At 37.5% G+C, this 22,739-nt stretch overlaps 1 non-coding gene across 1 annotated transcript; it reads right to left on the bottom strand.

Annotated features, from left to right (window-relative positions):
• Positions 1-11,882: 11,882 nt before the first annotated feature.
• LOC141662373 (small nucleolar RNA R71) lies at positions 11,883-11,989 on the bottom strand. The gene has a single exon (XR_012550493.1). It is a non-coding gene; the product is annotated as a small nucleolar RNA R71 (small nucleolar RNA).
• Positions 11,990-22,739: the final 10,750 nt, after the last annotated feature.

The following is a 22,739-nucleotide window of genomic DNA, read 5'->3' as shown; positions in this document are numbered from 1 at the left end:
AGAGCGTACCTGGTGGTCCCTACCGTGTTGAGGGCTTCCAGTTGCCAGAGCAGGTAGTGGTATTTTTGAGTGAGCACGCGCCTAGAAGGAAATGTTTAAGGATACAATGGGTTATCTGTCGGTTCCCAGCCGGAATCGATATTGTTTATTTAATAATATTTTGGGGTTGTAAGTTATATCTTATGATTGGTAGTTGTAATCTTGTCTCATACTTTATCCTGTTGATCCTGTTAGTAGTTAATTGGGGTTTACGCTTATTTAATTATTAGATTAAAGGTGTGCGAGTCCTCATTTCCTAACCCCGAGATTGAGAGCATCACAATACATATTTGTCTATAGTGGCTCGTGGTTGATTTTATGTTTTAATTTTATTTAGATGTGTTACGATCCATAGCATAGAGGATGTTATATATGATTTTAGTTGATTTTAGTAGCAGATTTATCGATAGTGAGTTGTAGTTGATTTTCTGTTTTATTTTGATTTTGAGGTTTTACGAACTATATCGTACAATTCAGTTGATTTTAATAGGCACATTTGTCTATTGTGACTCGTGGTTGATTTTCTGGTTTAATTTTATTTTGACATGTTACGATCCATAGTGTAGAGGCTGTTATAAATGATTTTAGTAGCAGACTTGGAGAAACTGACTTGGAGTTGATTTTATATTCTAAGTTGATTTTGATGTGTTACAATTCATATCGTAGATTCTGTTATAGATGATTTTATTGATTTTAGTATACAGATTTGGCAATAGTGACTTGTAGTGGATTTTATGCTTTACGTTGATTTGAATATTTTATAATACAAATAGTAATGCCGATATGGTTGTTGTTAGTCCCTTAACAATATGACAAGAATTACAGAAGGGGGGGGGGTTGAACGGAATTCTTGAAACTTTTTCTTGAAATAAAATGTTCTAACTCAAATATAAATATAAGTGTATTGATTAGCACAATGCCGAATAAAAACTTAAGTAAATCAAAACACAAGTAATTAAAAACAAGAGTCTTTAAAAACTTTCTGGTGGATTTGAATGATTCCACCAGAGATATATATTATATATCGAGAGAACCCTGTGTGCAAAAATGCTCACAGCTGCTTACAACAATTGAACGTCTAAGACTACAGAGAAATGCTAAGAATCCTGCTTACAAATGTTTCTCTGCTTTCTTGCTTAGATCGATAGTGTCTTAGTTGCTACTACTTGGTTTATATATATCACCAAGATTACAAAGTAATAAGACAAGATAATAAAAAAAACTATCTAGTCTATTACAATGCTACTTCATTACTCTATTCAAGCATCTTTGAATATCTTCATAATAGCATGGAAATGGCAATGCTTCTTTGTTCTCGAAAACCCAGTTGAATAGGCTACTACACTCCATTTGCATCCACTCGACGCATGTGACTGTGTTGTCACTGTCAACAGATATTTGAATTCTTTATCCATCGGGTTCATGATCATCCGTCGAGTTATTGATCATCCTTCAGGTTATCTATTTGAACATCCATCGACTTCATTATAGGTTATCCGTCGGGTAGCAAACTGGCACTTGACTTCATTTCATTTATGCAGAATTACAAGACATCATTTATGTACAATTAATCAACCTATTCTGCATATCTAGTTAAAGTCAACATGACTTGAATACTACTTACAGAATCTATACAATGGTGAATGTAGAAATGTGCTACAGACTTATTGTTACATAAGCTACTCACTCGATGGATAATAAGTCATCATCCGTCGGGACTATAATGAGTCATCCGTCGGGACTATAAATCTTATTCGTCGAGTGCTACATTATTTCACTAAGTAAGATCTACTAAGGTGTTTTGTTCATGGAATCATCAAGTACACAACATATACACAACAATCTCCCCCAATTTATGTCTACTGGAATTGTAGCCATAAATTAAGAGATACTTGATGATAACAAAACACCCTAAACATATAACTTTAAGAGAAAGTAGATATTACTAAAAAGTGCTTCAATTAACAAAAATGTACAAAGTTTTGCTCACAGTCATTTTTCAAGATGCTCCTCTAGCCTGAGCAGATTTGTCTAGTTTCTTGAAGGTCTGGATCTCTTTCCAAGCTTTCTGTTATTTTCCTCAATCTGATTTTGGAGCTGCCTGTGGAATTCCAGTTCATCAGATTCTGAGAGATTTAGCTTTCCTTACATTTCCAAAAGAGTCTCATTTCTAGAGATGCTCAATTGGTCTTCGAATCTGAAGAATCTTCTCACACCTTTGTCATCTATGAACTCCATCAGCCTGTAGGGCCTTAGATGCACTCTTCTCCATGTGTAAGGGATGATTAGAGTTTTTGGGAGTGCATCTTTAGCTCTAACACTCCTTAGTTCTTCAATCTTCTTCAATACCAATCTTCTTGCAGTAATGTTGAACCCAAAGTTCTTTTTGAAGGATGAATAAACTTTAATCAGTACATCTTGGCTTTCTTGAAGGATCCTGTGAAGAGGCCACTGAATCTCCTTTCCTTCTTTGTACTTGAACACTAACCTTTCAGGTAGGTTTCTGTATGCATCAATTCCTCTTACTTCATCTAGTTCATCCAGATAGAGGTTTAGATCAGAAAATTCTTTGATGTCACACAAGTACAGATAGTCTCCCTTACTGACGTTAGATTGAGCTTTGACTTGAGATTTGGATTTGAGAGGTGACAGCTTCACTTTCTTGACTGCTCTTGACTTTGTTCTTTTTGGCTTACTAAAGATTGGTAGATTGAAGTCAGGAATTCGTATGTTCTCCCATTCTATTGGCTCATCCTTGGGCACAATAGGTTCACCATGAATATTCCTGTAGGGATCCACCACCCTGATATCTTCAAATACCACAGAGGGCTTTGATGCTTGAGTTGTAGATGGTGTGGATTCCTTAGGAAATTTATCTTCCAATTCCTTGTCAACAATATCCAGTTTCATTTTAGTTCTTTTAGCCAATTCCTTATTTCTTGGAGATTTCTTCTGTTGTTCAACTTGCTTCTTTGATTCAATAGCTTCAGATGGTTGAGAAGGAATTTGTTGTGATGAATTTACAGCATGTAGCTTGGCCAAGATAACAATCTACTCTTTCTTTTGTTTAGTCTTTTTAGCATCCAGAGCAGCTTGCTTCTTTTTCTGCTTCAATCTAGTCTTTTCTTCTCTCTTTGCTTGAGCAAATTGAGGATGTCCAGCCACCACACAAATTTCTTTCCCATTTTTGAAAATCTTGGCAATTCTCCTTTTGGAAGCTGAATCAGCTGGATCTTTGTAAAAAACAATTGACCTTGACAGAAGCTTCTTCTCATCAGGCTTAGGTGTCTCATACACAGTGTCCAAAGGGTTCTTCAATGATGATTTTGAGTAGTTTACCCTTGGTTTAAGAATTATTTCAGCCTTTGGAGATTTGATGCCGGAAGACTGTCCTCTTTCCAGATAGTTCATGCTCATCTCATTCACACTAATTTTCTTGACTTGAGAGTGATGGATGGCTGATTTAACTGGCTCCTTGACAAGTTCAAACTTCTTCTGTATATCCTCATCAATCTTCTCCCAGTTGACTAAACTCAACTTTTCCTTATCAGCTACTCTTAAGTTGGCTGCTGTTGTATTGATCAGATCTCTACTATTTATAACTGATGGCTTTGAGATAATAATTAAAGTTACAATTACTTTACTGATTTGAATTTGAAGCCTCTCCCCCTCACTTGATCATTTCTCCCCCTTTTTGTTATCATCAAGTAGAGTAGAGGAGGGGGTTTGAGCATCCACCAGTTTTTGAAGTAGATCAGTCTATTTAGCTTGATGGAGATGAATGGTAGTTAAAGATGCTTCCATGGCTGACATTCTTGTGTCCAAGGCATCTATCTTGGTTGACAGATCAGAATTTTTCCTTAATTGCCTCTTGATGTCAAGCATTGTAACTTCTGGAAGTTTAGAATCTATCCTGTCTGAAAGGGCCTTCTTCATCTCCTCAATATCATCCTTCATGGTGTTCACATCCCTAGCATGCTGGAAGTCCTGAATTTGTTGAAGTTGCAGGGAGGCTAGATGTTCCTGAAGGAGCTTCTTGGTGCTAGCATTGGTAGTGGTTTGAAGAGCAGTATTTGTCTGATTGATTAACCGGATCAGGGTTGTCTTGAAGTAATGCTCATCACAGTGCTTTGAGAATGCCCATGATGGCATACCTGACCTTGAACTTGAGCCTACTTCTCCCCCTATGTCCATTGCTTCATCTTCACTATCCCCACTCCCATCTCCAAAGAAATCAGCTGAACCACCAGTCTCATAGTCCACATCACCAGCTGTAGAAGGCAAAGCTGTGATGGCATCCTTAGCTCTCATTATAGACTGTGTGGTATGCACCAAATTCAGCATCCTTTCTGCATTGTCATTGCCCTGTTCAGCTAGAAGTTGATAAGCTGGAACAGGGTGAGTAAATGCCTCAACATCAAGGGAAGTGAAATCTATAACAGCTTTAGGATGCTGAGATAGTCCTTCCCTGTCTGCATCCTGGACATTCATTGACTCACTAGCAATGACATCCATCCTTATTGCTCCAGTACCTGTATTTCTCTCATTTTCTCTCTTTTGTTGCATCAGGGTCTCACCCTGGCTCCCCACCCTCACACCCTCACCTTCACCTACTAAGGTGGGACTCCTCTCACTCTCTTTTGCCAATCCTGAAGTAATGGATTGCAGATTTTCACTCATTTCCTCTCCTTTTTCCTGGGAGCAACCCAGACTCTCACTTAAAACACTCTTCTCTCTCAATCCTAAGAGTGACTGTACAACTACTAAATCTTCTGCACTGGAAATAATTGAAGTTTGAAGTTGTGCAGAGATACTCAACGGATGAGTGATATCCATCGAGTGAGTGGTTTTGCTATCCAACGGATAACTGCTGTTAGGCTTATCCGTCGGGATACAATCACTACTCGACGGATGAGCAATATCCGTCGAGAGACTAGAAATGAATGAGCTGGGAATTGAAACTATTGTTGACTCTGTGCTGATTGAAGATATTTTAGGCATAGATGACACAATAGTTCCTGAAAGAATTGGCAAGTGAGCCAACAAATCATCTAAAAGATGATGCTCACTTGCACTAGATTTTGGCTTCCCCAACAGAGTTAAAGAAGGGGAATCAGGAATTAATGTGTTTATCATATCCACATCCAGAGAATTTGTTGGTGAGTTTGGTGTTTGAGGTGCTTCTATAACTAGAGATTTTGGCAGTGACTCCATATTTATTGGAGCCACATCAAACTGAATTTGTGAAGGTGCAGTGACTGTGTCTTTAGCACCAGTTTGCACAGTGTGTGTACCCTGTACATCCCCAAAGGTTTTAGATTTCTTCTTTCTGGCATAAGTTTGGGGTGAGCTTGTGTCCCTAACCCTCTTGGCCTGTGCTCTTGGTTGAGAGCTTTGTTCAATAACTACATCCTTTTAGGAGGATGCAGCTAGAAGTGAGCTTTTATCCTTTTTAAGCACTGCAGTTTGTTGGGAAACTGCAGTGTGGCTCGGCTGGGACTCACTCAACTCTCCAACCTTATTCTTGGGGTTTCTTTTATATTCACCCCTTCCCTCACTTAACTTACCCTCCTTCACACTCCCCTATTTGGCTTTACTGGATTTTTCAACTGGCATCTTTTGGGAGATACCAGAGGGGGCTTTCTTTGATTTGGATTTTGAAATAATTATAGCTTTGGCAGCTTTGGTAGGAAACTATTTAGTCATTGACACAGTTGCCATAGCCACACTTGAACTCAAAGAAATTATGGAGGTTGGAATAGTTGTAGGGATATGTGAACTTACCTCACTTACCTGAGGTGCTTGCATTACAAGAAAATAGAGCATTGGCACATCCTTGTGATGATTGGCCCTGTTCAAATCTGCAATGAGCCTTCTCTCTTGAACCCAGCAATCTAGTTTGTTGTTAGGGTTCTCAAGCACAATCTCTTCACAGAGGTGGTTAGCTAATAACATAAGAAATCTAGCATAATACACATTCTTACCTCTTTTATTTAACTCTCCTAATTTAAAACCTAATTCAAACAAGACAAGGTCACTGAAATTGTAGAATTTATCTGTAACTAGCATGTAGAGCATGTTAAGCATGAAAATATTCACTGAATCAAAATTACTGATCTTTCCTGAGAAAACCTTTGTAACTACATCACACAAGAAACTCCACTCTTTCCTAAGACCCATTCTCCTAATATCACTCAGTTTAGAAGTAGGAAGTGCATAGTACATGGAATTAAGCATATTGATTATATCAGTGTCAGTGTGTGGTGAAGTCACACTGTTATCAGGAATTTTGAAACATGCTTTTATCACATCACTATTGATACAGAATTCTTTACCTTTAATGGTTAGAGTAATGGTCTTATCTGTAGAGTTGTAGGTAGCAGTGGTCCACATCTCTTCAACAACTTCACAGAAGATTGTGGGTGATTCCAGCATGGCATAGTTGAGCTTGCAACTCTTCACAAAGTCCATCATCTTGTGATAGTCTCCAGACTGCTGAATACCCTTGTTCACTAGTGCGGTGAAATTGTTCTTCTCATAAATGAACCCAGTTTGAGACATAATCTTTACAACAGGTGCCATTGTTAGAGAATAAGAGCTTGAAGAGAAAGAGAGTAAGTGCTTTGAGAGAGAATGAAATTAGAGCAGTTGAATTGAGAATGATAAAAGAAAAGCAATTACAATAAAATAAGATTTTATACTATCTCAAAAATAACTGATAAAAATAATAAAGTAAAATAAAGTAACCAATAGAAATTGCCTAAAATAGCCGTTTAAAAATAAATTGTAAAAAATTCCACCCATTATCCGTCGTGTTATGCTTACAAACTGTAAGTATACTCGATGGATAATGTATATGGAATTAACGGTTGAGATTAGGACAATTCGACGGATGAGGATAAACTGTTATCAGTTGAGACATAAAATATTCCAAAAACATAATTGATTATTGTTAGAAAATAATATATCGATAGATGATCAAACTCGATGGATAAAGATCATCCGTCGAGATGTAAATTTTGACTTAGCCAAAATTTCATCCAAGACTGAAAAATCAATTAAGTTTCTGGCTGCATTTCAACTTGCAAATTAACTCAGATAGATTTAAGAGTAATTAAGCATACCTAACTCACTTACCAACCTTGAGAAGGTGGATTCATCCAGTGGCTTGGTAAAGATATCTGCAAGCTGCTTCTCACTTGGAAAAAATGTAGTTCCACAGTACCATTCATTACATGTTCCCTTATGAAATGGTACTTGATATCTATATGCTTTGTCCTCGAATGTTGTACTGGATTTTCAGTGATGGCAATTGCACTTGTGTTATCACAGAAAATAGGAATCCTTTCAACTTCCAAACCATAGTCTAGCAATTGATTTTTCATCCATAATATCTGTGCACAACAACTACAAGCAGCAATATATTCAGCTTCAGCTGTAGAAGTAGAAACTGAATTTTGCTTTTTACTGAATCAGGACACAAGCTTGTTTCCTAGAAATTGACAAGTTCCTGTTGTACTTTTTCTATCAATTCTACAACCTGCATAATCTGCATCTGAATAACCAGTTAGATCAAAACCAGAATCTCTAGGGTACCAAATGCCAATATTTGGTGTTCCCTTGAGATATCTGAAAATTCTCTTAATAGCTATTAAGTGAGATTCTCTAGGATCAACCTGAAATCTAGCACATAAACATGTAGTAAACACTATATCTGACCTACTAGCTGTTAAGTACAGAAGTGAGCCAACCATGCCTCTATAACTTGAAATATCCATAGACTTTTCAGTAATGTTTAATTCAAGCTTAGTTGTAGTGGCCATGGGAGTTTTTGCAGATGTGCAATCCATTAGATCAAACTTCTTTAAAAGATCAAAAATATATTTAGTTTGACTAATGAATATTCCATCACTAACTTGCTTATGTAAGCCAAGAAGGTAAGTTAGTTCTCCCATCATACTCATTTCATACTTACTTTACATCAATTTGGCAAACTTTTTGCAAAGTTTCTTATCTATAGAGCCAAAAATAATATCATCTACATAAATTTGAACAAGTATACTAGAGCCATTAACATTTCTGAAAAATAAAGTTTTATCTACAGTATCTCCAGTGAAGTGATTTTCCAAAAGGAACTTTGATAAAGTGTCATACCAGGCTCTAGGTGCTTGCTTCAGTCCATAAAGTGCTTTCAAAAGATAATAGACATGTTCTGGAAAATTTGGATCTTCAAAGCCAGGAGGTTGACTGACATAGACTTCTTCCTCCAAATCTCCATTCAGAAAGGCACTTTTGACATCCATTTGATAGACCTTGAAATTGGCATGGGCTGCATAGGCTAAGAAGATTCTGATGGCTTCAAGTCTTGCAATAGGAGCAAATGTTTCATCAAAATCTATTCCTTCTTGCTGACAATAGCCCTTAACAACCAATCTAGCTTTGTTCCTGACTACTATGCCATTTTCATCCATCTTGTTTCTGAATACCCATTTGGTATCTATTGGATTCTTTCCTTTAGGCTTGGGTACCAGCTTCCATATATTATTCCTTTCAAATTGGTTTAGCTCCTCCTGCATAGCTAAAATCCAATCAGGATCCAATAAAGCTTCTTCTACCTTCTTTGGTTCTTCCTTGGAAAGAAAGTTGCTGTATAGACATTCTTCCTGAGTTGCTCTTCTTGTTTGAACTCTAGAAGAAACATCACCAATGATAAGCTCAAAGGGGTGATCTTTTGTCCATGTCCTTTATTGAGGTAGATTAGCTCTAGATGAAGAAACCTCATTGTTGTCTTGATGTGTGATTGAGTTTTGATTGTTAGAAACTCCCCCTGAGTTTGTGGATCTTTGATTTGAGAAAGGGGAACTTTCTATAGGTGATCTATCTTGACTTCCTGCTCCTTTTGATAACCCGACGGATGGTGAATTTTGAGTACCGATGGATGAAGCTGGTTGTCTCCCGACGGATAACGCAGATTGCCTCCCGACGGATGAAGCATTATGCAACTCGACAGATGTTGAGTTTTGTGCTTCATTGGTTGTAGATTTATCTGCATTATCCTTAGACACTGTTTCTTGATCACTTTCATCATCACTGTCATCACTAACCATCTCCACATTATCGAATTTGAGGCTCTCATGGTAATCTCCATCTTTCAGTCCTTCAATCTTTTTATCATCAAACACAACATGTATTGATTCCACAAAAATGTTGGTTCTTAGATTGTAGACTCTATATGCTTTCCCAACAGCATACCCAACAAAAATTCCTTCATCTGCTTTGGCATCAAACTTCCCATTTTGATCAGTTTGATTTCTCAAAATATAGCACTTGCAGCCAAAGACATGAAGAAAATTTAGAGTTGGTTTCTTGTTCTTGAACAATTGATAGGGAGTCATGCATCTAGCTTGATTAACCAGATAAATATTCTGAGTGTAGCATGCAGTATTTACAGCTTCAGCCCATAAATAGGTTGGCAGTTTAGATTCTTCAAGCATTGTCCTTGCAGCTTCAATAAGTGATCTGTTCTTCCTTTCCACGACTCCATTCTGTTGTGGAGTCCTTGCTGCTGAAAACTCATGCAGAATCCCATTTTCCTCACAAAATGCTCTCATGATAGAATTCTTGAACTCAGTTCCATTGTCACTCCTGATTCTTCTAACCTTGAAATCAGGATGATTATTGACTTGCCTTATGTGATTAATGATGATTTCACTAGCCTCATCCTTAGACTTTAGGAAATATGTCCAAGAGAACTTTGAGAAATCATCTACAATTACTAGGAAAAATCTTTTTCTTGAGATGGACAACACATTGACTGGTCTAAATGATAAGTGGATTTTATATCCACTTGGAATGCTTTATTACAAGCTTAAATTGGTGTTTTGGACTCAAGTTGTTGGTATTCTGATGTGTTTTTGTGTTATTATATTTCAGGTATCAGTTAAATGAAGAAAAGAGCTTTTAAAGGAAATATGATGAAAAGTGATCAGAATTGGAAGCCAAGGCCATTGTCAAGTTGTAGAGAATCTCAATAGCTTCGCGTGGGCAGTTGAATCGCCTAATTCTGACGAGTAGAACTCAAGTTATGGCCAAAACAAGATTCATCAGAATATTTTTCCCAGTCAGTAGCTGAGCGCCCGCTCAGCAGAGCTGAGCGCCCGCTCAGAGAGCTGAGCGGCCGCTCAGAGAGCTGAGCGGCCGCTCAGGGCGCGGCTGGTCGCTGATTTCGCTGAAAAAACCTTTTTTGAGTAGAATTTGACGATTTTAAGGGTCCAGGTCCACTAGGGGCGTATATATACTTAAAAAAAAAGGTTTTCATCATCCGGGAAGATTGGGATACCAAGGAGAAGACCTAGAAGCACAGAACAACTCCGAAAAAGAAGATCTTGTTTTTAACTTGTGATTCTTTGAATTAGTTGTAACTTTGGATGCTCGTTTTCGTTCTTGTTGAACCTAGATCTCGTTTATTCGTACTTTGATTATTATTTAGTTTATTAAGACCTTGTTTATACCATGCTTTCATTAGAACCCATGGTGACGATGAGTTCGATTATGGGCTAATCGTTGTCATGGGATTCTGGCGGATTTACTTATGGATTTCAATAATTAATTGTTTCGATATCTTGGTGTGTGGTGATTGTATGATATCCTAGTATTGGTTGTGCTTATTTGTCTTATGTGCGTAGCTAACATATAAGATAGCGTGTTAATCTCTATTGAAGCGACAGTGAATATAGAGGTTTAGAACTTGCCATGCTAGCATAGGTTCATGTATGTGTATGCATGACTCGTAGGTAACTCTAACCGTTTTACTTGCCCTATGTAATCAAGATAGATAACTTGTGCTTAAACCGTTATGTTGTCAAATTCTATAGACATATAGGGTCTCAATATAATTGGTGCCTATTCAGCTTCTATCTCTTTTGTGGATGTCTGGTAGAATGGTACTCGTGCAATGAAAGTTGGCGTTTATCAGTTTCGTGTTATCTGATTAGTGTCATCACCATCACATGCTAAGGTTAAGAACGAGAAGGCTATTGAATGAAGTATGTAATGAAGTTAGAATCCCATGTTTGTCATATATAGTAATTCAACTTCAATTCTCTTAGTTAATGTTATTTAGTATAATCTCTTAGTTTAATAAAAACCCAATTTGTTATTTGTCTTAGCATTGAGCGATAACCATACATTATTGCATAGGTGCATAAATTGAACTTAACCTAAACCAGTCTCTGTGGGAACGAATCTGATTTATATCTTATACTACTTGCGAACGCGTATACTTGCGTGAATATTAGCGCGTGTTTTCGCCCTAACAAGTTTTTGGCGCCGCTGCCGGGGACTCGGTGTTAATTTTTAGTTTATGTGCTTATCATCAGTGGTCATTAAAGTTCACTGACTCGGATTCTTTTACTTTCACAGTTTATTTATTTGTGTTTCAGGTACTCATTACAATGGGAGATCCAGCAGCACGAACAAAAGCCTTCATGGATTTTTCTTAACCCAAGATCAATGACATTCAATCTAGTATTGTCCGGCCAGCTATCACAACTAATACCTTTGAGATCAAGCCTGGCATAATTCAATGGGTACAGACTTCAGTCCAGTTTGGGGGTTCTCCAACGGAAGATCCCAATACACACATTAGGGATTTCATTGAAATATGCGACACCTTCAAGTTCAACGGTGTTTCTGAAGATGCTGTGAAGCTGAGACTGTTCCCATTCTCTCTGAAGGACAAGGCTAAGAGCTGGTTACACTCTCTACCAGCTGGTTCGATTACTACTTGGGAAGATCTTTCTCAGAAGTTTCTTACTAAATTCTTCCCTATGGCGAAGACAGCTGCACTCAGGAATGCTATTACTCAATTTGCGCAGCAAACGGGAGAATCGCTAAGTGAAGCTTGGGAGCGCTACAAGGAGATGCTTAGGAAGTGTCCTCATCATGGAATTCCTGATTGGATGATCATCACTTGTTTTTATAATGGGTTGGGAGCACAGTCCAGACCCATGCTCGATGCAGCATCAGGCGGAGCATTATGGGCAAAGAGCTATAAGGAAGCTTATGATCTAATTGAACTGATGGCTGCTAATGAATATCAGTATCCAACCCAGAGATATCCACAGGGCAAGGTAGCAGGAGTTCTTGAAGTGGATACAGCTACAGCTATCACTGCTCAACTAAAGGCGTTGTCTATGAAGATCGATTCTCTGTCTAACTATGGTGTTAAGCAGATAATTAGTGTTTGTGAGCTGTGTGCAGGTCCGCATGCGACAGAACAATGCACTATATCTAGCGACTCAGCTCAGTTTGTGAGCAACTTTCAGAGATCGCAACAACCAGTTCCAGACACTTATCATCCTGACAACTGGAATCATCCTAACTTCAGCTGGAGCAACAATCAGAATGCGATGCAACAGCCATTCCAGCAGTTTGCAAATAAGCTATTTAACCCTCCTGGTTTTCAGCAACAATTTACACCAAGACAACAACTCCAACTTCAACAACAAACTAATGATGCAGGTCTATCTTCGAATGAAAAATCTGAATTGGAGGAGTTGAGGCTTATGTGCAAAAACCAGGCTCTTATATGCCAAAGCCAGGCTGTTTCTATCCAGAATCTGGAGAACCAAATAGGGAAAATTGCTAATGCCTTATTGAATCGACCATCAGGAACGCTTTCTAGTGATACAGAAACAAATCCAGGCAAGAGGGAAGTTGAAGAACAAGTGAACGCCATCACCTTAAGGTCTGGAAAGGTCGCAAGCCCCCAAGTTCAGCAAGACGAAGAGCCTGAAAAGTCTCAAGTTCCAAAATCTGAAGTTTTGGCTGAAGAAGATGTGCAGAAGGAAGTAGAGGTGGAACCAAGGAAGACTACTGTGGAACACACTCCTCCTGAGAGTAATACAGGGGAGAAACAGATTTATCCTCCACCTCCTTTTCCTAAGAGGCTGCAGAAGAAAAAGCTGGATAAGCAGTTTGAGAAGTTTCTGGAGGTGTTCAAGAAACTTCATATCAACATACCTTTCGTTGAAGCTCTTGAACAGATGCCTAGCTATGCGAGGTTTATGAAAGGTATTCTCTCTCGGAAAGTGAAGCTCGATGACTTAGAGACCGTTGCTCTAATGGAGGAATGCAGTGCTGTGCTGCAATAGAAGTTGCCTCCGAAGCTTAAAGATCCTGGAAGCTTCACTATTCCTTGCACCATCGGAAACTTGTCGTTCGACAAGTGTTTATGTGATTTAGGAGCTAGCATCAATCTGATGCCCTTATCTATCTTCAAAAAGCTTGGTCTGCCTGAGCCGAAACCAACATACATGTCATTGCAACTAGCTGACCGTTCCATCGCTTATCCACGAGGTATAGTGGAGGATGTCTTGGTCAAGGTGGATAAACTCTTCTTCCCTGCTGACTTTGTTCGAGGAAGATAAGAAGATTCCCGTTATCTTGGGAAGACCATTCTTGGCTACAGGCCGAACTATGATCGATGTGCAAAAAGGAGAGCTTACGATGAAGGTTCATGATCAGAAGGTCACTTTCAATGTGTTCAAGGAAAAAAAATTACCCACAGCTAAAGAGGAGTGCTTTAAAGTAGAGCAAATTCAGGTTTTGAATGCACCTCTGTGGAAGAGGAAGTTGGATGTGCCATTCGATTCTCTTGGGTTAGCAGAGCTGAAAATTTCTCAGGATCGTCTCGAGTCGTCTATTGAAGATGCTCCTACACTTGAGCTCAACCCACTACCAAATCACTTGAGTTATTCATTCTTAGGTGCACCCCCTGACAAGGGGTTGGGATATATCTTTGATGATGTAGAGGGTAGCCGAACGGATCCTCCAGTGCCTATAGAGGGTTCTTCTCATGTGCAGCAGGTAGTTGATAGGACTGGTGTTGGTGACGAGCAGTACAGGCGAGTAATTAGGCGTATGGAGGCCATGCACGACATTCACCGTCATTTTGCTGAAGATTTGACACACACTTTCGGTACTATTTTTCGAGACACTGGTGGCGAGGTTGATTGGCCACCTGATCCTCCACCCGAAGAGGGTGATCTTTCCGACGACTAGGTATGCCTGAAATCCTTATTATTACCTTCAATGAGGACATTGAAAATTTTAAGTTTGGGGGTGATAATGTAAGGATTAGTAGTGTGTGTCCATATAGATTCATATAGATTTATGTTGCATGTTTAGTTGTAGTTCATTCATATTTTTGCATGATTGTTCATGTAGGACATATTTGTTTGTTTTTATGTAATTTCATATAGTTGCATTTGCATGCATATTTAACATGATCCCTTAAGATGAACTATGATATTGGATAAGTTGATGTTGATTTGAGTGTGGTGATGAGGAATAGAGGGATGATTAAGTCTTAATGAATTGATTTGCATGCCGGAAATAAATATTTTCACAAAGTCTTATAGGGTTGCTTTTGATCTAGATCATGATCATACTTGTTTGTTGTTGAGATTTAATCACTTGGTTATATTTAGAATTTGTGATATTCTCGTAATGACGTAAAAACACTGATTTTTTTTATCTGGAGAAAAACTTGGATTTCATTGCTAGTTGTTGTAAGGCTAGGCGTCAAATGGCTAGTAGCCGGCTCATATTTTTATGAGTAGTATAGGGTTGAATGAGATGGAGCGAAACACACTCATTCAGAAATTGTTGAAAAAAAAGGAAAAAAAGAAAAGAGAAAAAAAAAGTAAAAAAAGAAAGAAAAAAGTATGTGTTTATGCACAATTGATCAAGAGTGAGCTCTTTAATACTCGAGTTATTAAGTTCTAGGGGACTTTGTGCCTAGTGACCTAAGGCTTTTATAGTCTGGGATTCGCTAACCTAACGCTCGCTACATGGGTATTATTGTATAAATCTTTTGGGACCTCATTCATTGCACGATCAAATAAGCATCTTTGCTATGTGTTCAATAATAGTGTGAATCCTTGTATAACTCTAGTAGAAAGGAGGTGTTGTGAGTCATAATGCGTTTATTGTCTATTCTGTTTATAAACTTTGATTGTTTCGATGATATATAAGTTATGGTTATTGATCTAGTATCGAGAGTATATCTGTTAAGCATCCACACACGCACGTTTCTGGTTTGTGATTTGGTTTGTGGGATTTATTCGAACTCTGTTTCAAGTTATTGCATTTTTAGAGGCATTGGCTTATTCATTTTGTGGCGCCCTCCAAACCCGGGTCAGAAGTTTGGGGTCCACAACATAAACACAATATATCAACCTGTATAAGAAATATTATTTATAATGACCCTGCTTCACAAAACCACGAATCGCAACAGGTTAAAGTATGAAAACAAGCCACAATCTTAATTATTACATCGTACCAAATCCCAACTAATTTAACTTACAATTGATAATAAAATCATTCTTACAACCTTGCTATCTCACTACTGCCATAAGCTCCTGCTAGCTTGATCAATCATAATCGGGAATCCTAGCTCGAACATTGAACTAGAAAACCTTGCTATCAACCGTATCCTTCTTAACTGTAGAATATATAAAAAGATTCGCAAGAGTGAGCTAACTAGCTCAGCAAGTCATATTATCAATAACTGAGGTTAGACAATAATAAATGAGATGATTCAAAGGAATCAAGTTTCTTGTTAAACAACCAATAGAATTGGATATTCATTTTAAGTTTTTAAAACCAAGGTTAGGCTGCTGATCAGTCACGCACTAACCCCGAGCAAAGCACACAGCACTGCTCTAACTACTGGATCCAAGGCACACATTGGCCTAACTTGACCATCGATATGGTCTGACCACGAATCTGGTCCATACAAAGAAAACTATCCAATTCTAAAGCATTTCAATATGATAAACAATAGAGTTTAATAAAACCAGATCATAATCAATAACCATAAAACATTTGTACAAGAGCATGGTAAAAGTTCATAGTTACCAAAAAGGGTATGTCAAAATACATAAAAGAAGTGGCCTCCAGCCGGCAGGATAATCGGGTATTAGATGAATATTGTTTTTCCAAAGTTTTAGAGCTTTGATATCACAAGGTATGGTTAAGTATAAAAGTTTTTGTATATATAAACAATTTTGTTCCAGTGTTTGGTATATGATGGATATATATTTGTGGAGTAGTATCGTATTTGTGTGGTTTAATATTTGGTAAATCCACAAGAAATGGTTCACAAAGAATAAGGCTTACGGCTCAAAGATCAAATGATGTGGCTCAGGTTCAAGGCTGGAGGATTCAAAGTATTTCCAATATAAAAGAGAGCTATTTTGAATATTAACAATAGGTCACAAGAGAATTTAGAAATATTTGCAATAAATCTCGAGAAAGGTTTAGAAGTACTTGCCTTATCATAATTGATTCCAACCTCACTTGTACTTGTCTACGACTCTATTCAACCACCATTCATCTGTTTCTCCTATGCCTCGCTTCTAATCTCTGCTCACTTGCTGTATTTTCTACATGTCAATTCTATTTTCTGATCACCTACTTCTCTTTCTTACGCCTTGCTTACTCTGCTAGGCATCATAAGTATCTATCAATATTCCACTCATACGATTCTGTTCAACACATACTTCTATCTACCCTTCGTTTCACCCAAATCCGATTAACGGATTGAAAGTTATGCCATAAACAGTAATCATCGAATATATAAACCGACAGTCAATCAATAAGTCACACATAATACATCACGTAATCAATGACATATCATTTATAAAGACATTTCGAGTCATAAATAGGCTTTCTGGTATTTAAATGATTTTTAAAACATTTTTCGGAATTAAAACGGGTCGTTGGATCAATTTCGGAATAATAAACAGGGTTCGGTTGGCCAATTCTGGCTCCGAAACAATTTTAGAATAATTATCGAGCCTTGAAAATAATTTAGAATAATATTTTAAAGCTCGAAACTATTTTTCGAAATTTTTAAATCATTTTTAAATAATTAAATCTAATTAAATAATTAATTAAAAATCAATTAATAATTAATTAAATCAATTAATCAATTAATTTTTGAATTAATTGACTAATTAATCAATTAAAAATTAACTAAAATTAATTAACTAATTAATTCAGATTTATTTGTGAATTAAAAATAATTTTCGGAATTAAAATAATAATTTTTAGAATTTTCCGAAATTAAAAACGGATTTTTATAATAAAAATAAATAGGAAATATGATTTTTAAACATTTTTAAAACAGGAATCCAATTTTTGCAAAGTCTGGAAACTTCAGGGACTAAACTTCATCATCTACAAAACTACAGGGACTAAACTGCAATTTTGCAGTCCAGTCGCCGGAAAACACAGGGGTGGCCGGAGAACACGATTCCGGCCTCCTCACCTTGCCACAAGCTCCAGATCACATCTACGGATTACCAGGAACATAACCAAGCAATCAAATTGATCTAACAATCCCTGAGTTGGCCGGAATTTGGCCGTGAAGTTTGCCAGTTTCCGGCGAACTTCAGAAATATTCAAAACACAACTCCCTTCTCTACAGACCTCGTTGATTCATGAAACTTATACGACTGGATTGCAAATTTTACAGAGAACACAATCCACTATATCACTACTTCTCCAATCATTCAAATCAAGGGCAAGCCTGATGGAATTGATTTGATTCAGCTAGCAGCAGCTGAAATTCAAGTGAAAGAGCAAAGGAGGAGAATTGATGAAAGGTTGCAACTGTTGTTTGGTTCTACACAAGACAAATCAACATCTGTGAAATACAGCACAAAAATTGAACCAATCAACATGGAGCTCATGCCAGTAGGGAGTCATAAGGATGGAGAAGCTTCTTCCAAAGAACTACAAGCTATAATTCTCAAGCCCAATGAAAGATCCAATAAGGACTCAACAAAGAATCCTTTAAAAGAAGTGGACTTTCCTCCTCCAAAAGCTGATGAGAACAAGATTTTAGGCAGAAGTATTGCTTATCTCAAAAAGACCATGGATGAGGCTGTAAGGAGAAATAGAGCTATTATCATTAGAGAGGGAAAGAGCATATGTGTGATGCAAGGACATCCCAAATTCTCAATAGCCAAGAAGGAAGAAGACAAGCAATTAAAGGCTGACAAAAGAGCACAAGCAAAGCTTGAACAACAGCTAAAGTCAAGTCTAGTTGAAAAAGAAAAAGGGATTGAAGTCAGGGGTGAAGACAAGACTACAAACCTAGATGAGGTTTTAGGGAGTATATTTGGTGAGAGTGTGGAAGAAAGAGAGGAATGGCAGAAGGGAAACAGAAGAAAGGCCAAGGCACATAAAAGGAGTGGAGATAACACTGAAATAACCAAATCTATATCTAAACCACTACCTTCCATACCTGAACCCCTTGTTGCTGATCCCACAATAAACATCCATGGTGAACCAATCATTCCAAAAGAGGAACCTATTGATTGGGACACTATCAAATTGCCTACCTTTCTAACCACTCTTCCACTACCAAAGAAACAGAAAAGAAAACCAAAATCTACACCTCCCTTAACCTCTAAGAAATTCACTCAAAAACAAAAACCTAAGCCTAAGTCACCCATTTCTAAAGATGATTATGTTCACATCTGTGACATAAAAGAAATTTCAGACATTGAACTCTATCTGGATGAGCTGGAGGATGTAAGGGGAATAGCTGCCTACAGACAGTTACCAGAGAGATTAGTGTTCAGATATAAAGGAGCTGGGGAAAGAACATGGCCTCTCCACAGGATTCTGGATGAAGGCTACTCTACCTTGATTAGAGTCTATTCAGCTATACAAAAGGATTCTGGCTTTACCAGAACTGCCAAGACTGAAATTCTCAACAAGATAGCCAATATAAGGAAAACTTGGAGGGAGCCCAATGCTTTACCCAGGACTTTACTCATTCAAGAAAGGGAAATGAAAATTCTCAAATCACCTCATTGGTTGATGGAATTTAGAGATGATAAAGGAGTCAGAAGATTTTTCAGACTTGAAGACCAACTCAAGATTGCCAGCAATGAAACTCTCAAAGAAATACAATCTAAGTTGGATGTCAGTGTTGAAGATGAAGCTGAATTCTTCAGACAACTCCAACTCCAAATTGAGGAAAATGACAAAAGGCTAGGAAAGAAAACCAGGGAACAAAGAAGAAAAAGATGATTTGCTCAGACTAAAGGAGTGTCCTTGGAAACACTGTAAATCTTCAATTATCTCCTAGTACATACACTTTTGCAGCATTTTTAAATTTCTACTTAGTTTCAATTCATATATCTGTTAAGTGTTTTGTTATCATCAAGTTAACCCTGAATTTATGCCTACAATTCTTATAGACATAAATAGGGGGAGATTGTTAGGAATGTATGTGCATTAGTTTGATGATATGTTTAACAAAATACTTAAGTAGAAATTTAGTGTCTGTAGCCTCAACGGATAAGACCACTTTGGCTATCCGTTGATGGTGTAGCTTTACTTAGAAATAAGTCTAGTGTTGTAGCATATTTCAGTCTCTGTATTTAAAATGTAATTCTTGGAAGTTGAGAGAAACTATGAGTCATGTTGACTACTAGATGATATGCAGATAGGAAGGCCAATTGTAAATACTTCATGCCTTGTAATTTTGTATAAGTGAAGTGGTATCAACGGATGACTTAAAGACCTTCAACGGATGAGAAGCTAAGCTTCAACGGATGTCTCTAAAGCTTCAACGGATAAAGTCATCAACGGATAACATCCTTCAATGGATGAGTGCATCAACGGATGAAAGCTTCAACGGATAACATCCTTCAACGGATGAGTGCATCAACGGATGAAAGCTTCAACGGATGTTCTGATGATTAGCCGTTGATAAGGGGTAGTTGTACCTACAAACAGAGGCACATGGGTTGATAGAGACAACTGAGATGTGGTAGCCGAATTTCAGGAACAACAGAAAAAGCAGTCGTTCTTCTCTAGTACAAAGATGCAATAGTCAACAAAGTACTGGAGTGAACAGGAAAAGAAGCAAGTGAAGATCTTATTTTATTACTATATTTTATATTGTTCTTCACTTGTACACTTGGTAATATATAAACCAAGTAGAAGCTAGTAATTAGATGTGAGATTTTCCAGAGCTGTTTAGAAAAATATTGAGAGAAAATTCATCTAGTTTGTACTAGGATGCAGCTGTGATCAACATTGTTTAATCACAGATTTTCTAAAAATACCATCTCTGGTGGAACAACAAATCCACCAGAAAAGTTTTTAAGGTCTGTTGTGTTCTTTACATTTGTGCTTGAATATATATCTGTCTGTATTAGCTTAAAGCAATTCACACACTTGTTCTTCTTGAACACACAACTTTCATAAACTGCTCAAAACTTGAAAAAGTTTTGAGATTTACATTCAACCCCCCTTCTGTAAATCTCATTGTTAGTCCACTAGGAATAACAATTGGTATCAGAGCAGGCTCTTGACATACAAAGAGTTTAAAGATCTTGGAATCTAACAAAGATGAGTAAGAAGGATATTGGAGTAAAGATCCCAGTTCTTGACAAAGACAGTTATCACCATTGGAAGGTGAAAATGCACCTTCATCTACTCTCCCAAGATGAAGGTTATGTAAACTGCATTGAGAATGGTCCTCACATTCCCCACAAAGTAGCAACAGTTGCTACAGCCACAGTTGCTGTTGGTCAATCCATTCCAAAACCTAGAGCAGAATGGACAATGGAAGACACAGAAGAAGTCCACAAGGATAAGAAGGCTATGAACATTTTGTTTAATGGTCTTAACATGGATATGTTTGATAATGTGATAAATTGCACAACTGCCAAAGAGGTTTGGGACACAGTTCAACTACTGTGTGAAGGTACAGAACAAGTGAAAGAAAACAAAATGCAGCTTCTCATTCAACAGTATGAATACTTTCATTTTGAAGAAAATGAATCTTTAAATGAAACATTCAATAGGTTCCAAAAGCTGTTGAATGGACTGAAGCTGTATGGAAGAGTGTACCAGGTGAAGGATTCAAATCTTAAATTTTTAAGATCCTTGCCAAAGGAATGGAAACCCATGACTGTCTCCTTAAGAAACTCTCAAGATTATAAGGACTTCACTCTTGAAAGATTGTATGGAATCTTGAAGACTTATGAACTAGAGCTGGAACAGGATGAGGTATTGGAGAAGGGGAGAAAGAAAGGAAGTTCAGTTGCATTGGTAGCTGAAGATGAGAGGAAATGCAGACAAGAAACTGCGAGATCTACATCAAACTCCAAAGATGGTATAAGAAATCAGGAATCAAGCAAGGGGAAAGAGCAAGTTGCTGAACATGAAGACAACTCCAGCCAAGATGACTCAGATGGTATTGATGAGCATCTTGCATTTCTGTCCAGAAGATTTGCAAAGATGAAATTCAAGAAAAACACTAGAGCCACTAAACCTCACAAAAACACTGTGGACAAATCCAAGTTCAAGTGTTTCAATTGTGGTATAAGTGGACACTTTGCAGGTGAGTGCAGAAAGCCAACTTCTGAAAAGAAGAAATTTGAACAAGTAGATTACAAAAAGAAATATTTTGATCTACTCAAGCAAAAGGAGAGGGCTTTCATTACTCAAGAAAGGGACTGGGCAGCTAATGGAGATGAAGAGGATGAAGATGTGGAGTATGTCAACCTTGCTCTCATGGCTGATTCTGAAGAAAATGAAGTTAGTTCATCAAGCAATCAGGTAATCACTACTGACTTAACACAGCTTACTAAAGAAGAGTGCAATGATGCTTTTAATGACATGTCTACCGAATTGTATCATTTGCGTGTGTCTCTTAAATCTCTTGCTAAAGAAAATAGTAGGATTAGAGAGAACAATCTGTTTTTAAGTAATAGAAATGCTTTGTTAGAAGATAAGATGATTGACCTAGAGAAAACAAAGTTGCATTGTATATCTGTTGAAAATGAACTAGCTGAATCTGTTAAGAAAGTAGAAATAATTTCCAATCAATTAGAGAAAGAGCAAGAGGTGATTAAAGCCTGGAAGACATCTAGGGATGTAAGTGCTCAAATTGCTAAGGTCCAAGGAATTGAATCATTCTGTGAAACTGCCTGGGATAAAAATAAAAAGAAACTGGAATTAATTGATGGGCTGTCAACGGATGTGGAATCAACGGATGATGAAAGTTATCCGTTGAAGGAAGAAAAGGAGCATCCGTTGAAGGTTCCTCAATCAAAACAGGCAGATGTTTCTAAAAGAGAGAATCTAAAGAAACTCAACAAAAAGTTTGGTTCAACTTCAAAGAACTTTGTCAAAGAAGAAGCAAGCACATCCAAAGATGTCAGTAAGGTGAATGTAGGGCACATGACCTTAGAACAGTTAAATAATAGGCTCAAGATGGTTGAGGATAAAAAGGAATCTAAAAGAAAATCCAACAGAAATGGGAAGGTAGGAGTTAATAAACACAACAATTACACACCTGATAGGTATGCTCCTAGAAAAAGCTGTGTGCATTGTAGTAGTGTTAATCATCTATCTGCTAGTTGTAAATCCATTAAGAAGACTCCCATAAATGTACCCTCTTCTATGCCTAATATGTCTGCATCACCTCTGCATGCTATGCCTGTTATGTCTCAACAAAATCCTTATGCACATTTTGTAAACATGCCATATTTTAACAATCCTTATCTTGCTGCATTTAGTATGCCTCAAATGCCATACAATATGCCCATATGGAATAACATGTTTGCACAATCAATGCCTAATAATTTTACAAATGTGCT

This window comes from Apium graveolens, chromosome 5 (genome assembly GCF_009905375.1).
Source record: "Apium graveolens cultivar Ventura chromosome 5, ASM990537v1, whole genome shotgun sequence".
In the NCBI taxonomy this organism is placed as follows: Eukaryota; Viridiplantae; Streptophyta; class Magnoliopsida; order Apiales; family Apiaceae; genus Apium; species Apium graveolens.
This window is presented reverse-complemented; position numbering and strand designations above follow the sequence as displayed.